Here is a 4,820-nt window from a genome sequence, read left to right as displayed (position 1 = left end):
CCACAGGACAGTGTTTGTGAGACCAGGGGATCTCCTGCTCTCCTAAATGGTAAGTCTTGCAGGCCGTTCCCATTGCCTCTACTACCCTTTGATAACAAAGGGACCTAATTCCCGATTGCTTTGCTTTTCAATTTGAGAAAATACTCCGCAATTTGTCTTGATTGGTTATGTTGATTTTTGACATTTTCTGTTGCATCCACAATGATAAATGCACACAGCACAACTTTCAAAAGCATTTGCATTGCCTTAGTCAATAATGCATCTGTTCAGAAAACAGAAGTGTAGTTTACCCCATCTCACTGCAAAGTCCTAACATTACATCTGATAATCAACTCAGTTGCAACATACTTTATATTGATCTTCTTGCTAGTAAACATGTGTGGTTCAAACATTTTCAGGTAGCAACCTACAAAGATCATGAATTCCCTTAAAGCAGAATTAATTCCAAAATTTAAATCAGTTTAGACTCTTTTCAGTGCTTTTAACTCCAGTAATTCCCATTCTGCAAGAACAGACTGTGCAACAATTATGTCCCAGTTACCGTGGGAAACACAAACTAAGAATTGTGGCAGAAAGGCATCTTACATAACTGAAGATAGTTTCTTCTCTTTGTTCCTTTTAGGCAAAACTCATAAAACAAAAGAAAATAATTTCCTTTCTGTTGTTTCCAAGAACCAAATGCATACACATGCCCCTGCAAACCCATTCACCCAACTAGTGCTTTTGCTGCCAACACTTATAATTAAGCCTGCAAAAGCTCTAAAAAAGGAGAGGGGGAAGCAGGGCAAGAAGAGAGGCAATTTGGCTTCAGTGACAAATAGCAAGCAGTTTACAGGCAGCAGCTAAAGTATATTAAATTATCTCTTTCATTATGCAGCAACAGCAGGACCCTAAGGCAGTTAAAGAGGAACTGCAACACTCTTCCAGTCTGCTACAGTATCAAAACACAGTATTTGTCTCAGCTTCTCAGCAAGCACTAAACTAGTGGGAAACTTGAGAAAGGCCAGCCCTGTGTTCTCCAAGATAGGTTGCAGCATCCCTCGTCCAGCAGACACCATTTCCTTGGTCCCTTTGGTTCCCTGGAGCATGGCACAGCACAGCCCACCCAGCTTTCCTCACTGGCCAAACTGCCAGTGCCTCCCATCAACACCACTCTCTCATAAGAGTCTGAGAGTCTCAGTCTCAGCCTTGCTCGGTCCCGTGTCCCCTGCTGCTATCGATCATCTCTCAACCCTGATTAATAAAGCTCTTTACACATAAACCCCTTTAGGTCACAAAAGGTTCTTAGACATAACAGGTAGAAAAACTTCAATTTTAACTTGACATTTCTAAAGCAGGGAGGAGAATTGCTTCTGGGTCTTTTGTGGTGGTGTTGGTCATGTCTGTCTGTTGGTCCCAATTTACTGCAGTACATGGATTCATGGTCTATTCTCCTCTATCATCCTGATGAATAGTGAAACTAAGAGGTTAAAAAAAATCAACTTACTAGTCACAAATTCACACTGGCATTTTTGCATTTTTGAGTTTAAGAGGGACCTATTCTAACAGGACTAGAAAATTAAGTATTTGGTGTGAGAAAGGGAGAATTCAAACCCAATTATGTACGTAGTCTCAAGGTATCCCCTTACAGAAGCTGCTTTCAGAAAAGTTACAATCTAGCAGTGGAAAATTCAGCTTTGGTCCCCAAAGCTTCAGTCACTGGTGGCTGCTTGCACACACTATATATACTACATATACTGTGAGCTGAATCCAGCAGTCAACACCAACCCAAAGTACTTTCTAGACAGGGATTCTGCAGTAAGGGCCTGGGGGTTGAGAGATGCTTGACCCAACTGTTTAAAGCACTTTCCAAATCAGTTTAATGTTTCAAAAATTGAAGCCAAGGCACAAAATTGATAAACCTTTTTGGGTAATGTCTGAAAATATAATCAAGATCACCTGCCTTTTCTTGTTGAAACAACTTCTTTCCTATCTGCAGTTCTGTTGATACCACGGTGGTTGTGAAGCACTCTGATGCCTTCCTGACAAGTCATCATCTGCACATCACCATCATACATACGCTATTGCTTCTCTCCAGTGCTGCTGAAAAACTGCCTTTTAAGCAGAAACAGAAAGATTTAACCAGCTTTTCAAAATGTTAGAAATCACTGTGCTTCAGAATCTCCAGGCATTCTTGAAATTAGAATTTCTGTAATCCCACAATTACACCATCTCCTACATAAGGACTTTCACATATATCTATAAATCACTGGTATAATTTTTTTCTGCTTGAGTTATATCCAACAAAAAGAAAGTTAAAAAGCTGAATGCATTTTAATTTTGGCTTGAGATAACTAGCTGCCATTCTACTTTAGCTTTGTTTTTGTCACGTTATACTATTGATTTTGAAAGCCCTCATAGCAAACTTTTATTCATTTTGGCATTGACATGATTTCATTGTTGATGTACCTGCACTACAAACAAATACATTTTATGACACAATATATGTGCTGTGACTGACAGAATATATATGTCAGCATTGCTTTGCCATGAAAGAGTGCCCAGCTAAAGTAGGGGATGGGGATGAGACCTGGATGACAAAAAGCAGACAGTTCTATCACTTGTCCAAATCACTCTCTGTTCTCAAATTATTGGCAAGCAAAGACATATTTGTTGGTGCCAAATTATATTACAGCCATCAGTGATAATTAAATGCAAGGACAATGCCACAATATGTGGCATTACAGTGACTGACAATATCAGTTGACAAATGAAAATGATGAGAGGCTGCCAAAATTGAATTATATTAGTATTTAAACCTATTTGGGCTGGTTATGCTGAAAGCAAAAATATGGAGAACAAAGTCTGTATAACCAGGTGGGAAAAGCCAGAGTCCTGCAATGTTAAAGCCCAGGCTCCCAAAGCAACAGGGGCATTTGTGAATGTCTCAGCACAGTCACAGCAGACACCTGGCATAAATGCAAGGCTGATCTAACTTAATGATGGTGTTTATTTCCACAAATGAACTCTTGTTGATAGCAACAGCTAGCAAAGATTGTCTTGTTTTCCAGAACACAACCAAAGGTCCAATTCCTAAAGGGACACAGATAGGAACATACAGGATAACTTGGCCAACTTCAGCCTGTGCAACTTCCCCTGCAAGGCACCGGGCAGGAGAATGAATGAACAGGAAAACCATTGCAGGGGGTGGAAGTGCAGGAGGGCAGGGAATGAAGGACAAAGCAGTTTTTCTTGTGCAAGTAACTCCACCTTAGAGGCTGCTCCTACCCTGACAATAGCTACACGTTGCAGCCATGCTGTTCCGCCATCTGTCCCCTGGCTGCAAGTCCCAGGTATACATTTCAGCCAAGAATGGCCTACAGGGTTTGGATAGGGAGTCTAAGTAAAAGTGTCCCCATCTATAAAAAGCTCACATATATCTGCTTCACAGAATGACAGGGAAACCCACATCACCTATGTGAAGATGAATCTTCATGTTGAATTAGCATAGATACCCACAATGGAAATAAATTCATCAGAACAGAGCAATCAACAAGTCTAGGCTTGTTTTGTGGTGCTTTGGGTAAGGAATTAAGTTTTTCATGGGGGCACACATCTTTGCACATTGGTCAGTTCATACGGTTCTTATTTTACTCAATGTTTTCCATAGCATTTCCTAATGAGAAGAGGTGCAGATGCTGCTCGATCTGTCAATAATCAATCTGACATAATTTTTCTGGCAAGAGATTTGCATCAAACAGTCAACTTCAATCTAACTCAGAACATGCTTTTATCGTGTCACATCTCAGACCAACTGAATTCATTATCCTATCAAGTGTGGCAATTTTAACTGCTAAGATATTAACATTACAGTAAACTTCAGTTGACCCAAGGGACACATTAGCATCTTGACCAACTGCAACTTCATGGTAATTTCTCTTCAGTGGAACACACATAGTGATGATTTCCTAAAAATTTCCTGAAAAACAGTCTCCTTCTCTCTTTGCCCTTGTCAATACAGAAGACTTTTTCACACAGGAGCTGTATTAGTGTTGGACCTGTCTCATACTGCCATTATGAAACTCACAGTTTGTGCTTTTGCATAGCTCCAGCAATGCTGCTGTTAACTTTTGACAGGTTTTCCAAAAACTCACTCTTGTTAGGTGCTACCCATAACACAAAGCATCTCTCCTAATAGTTCATGAATAGAACTCTCACAGGTTTCTAATGACAGTCCCACCCCAAGCACAACATGCTCCCATGTTGCTTTAGGGTTTTTTTTCCCCAGGATTTCCATTTCTTTCATTTAAATTTTCTGTAGAACTTTCTGTCCACAGACATCCTTTAGGGCTCTTTTGTTTATTGAATCCTAATGCATTAACACTGAATAGCATTGGACTCTGCCAACATCTATTCCCTATAAGTAGCTAAGCCATTTAACAACCCTATTCTATTCTGTTGTACTCACAGCACCAAATAGTATCAGAAAAAATAAAAGCTATTAAAAATAAAAGCTATTCTGTACAGGAAACAGCAGGGAACTTAAGCCTTAGATCTTTTTTTTTTTCATTTTGAAAAACAAAGAACCCAAATACACCTCTCAGCATTCTCCAGAAGGGGTAACACCAAGTCTGCTGCAGTTTAAGCACCACATAAGACTTTGCTCTGTAGAGAAACATCATAGAAGATTCAGCTCCAGGATAATCAATCAAGAATGGACTCTGATACTGACAGGTTGCTAAGTTACTAAGACCACATATATATTAAAAATGTTTAGACAACATTTTCTTTTTGATTGAGTAGTAGTTCTTGCTTTGACAAGAAAAAAAAAATCAGACAAG

Source organism: Corvus brachyrhynchos, unplaced genomic scaffold, assembly GCF_000691975.1.
Source record: "Corvus brachyrhynchos isolate BGI_N302 unplaced genomic scaffold, ASM69197v1 scaffold115, whole genome shotgun sequence".
NCBI lineage: Eukaryota > Metazoa > Chordata > Aves > Passeriformes > Corvidae > Corvus > Corvus brachyrhynchos.
Note: the sequence above shows the minus strand (reverse complement) of the source record.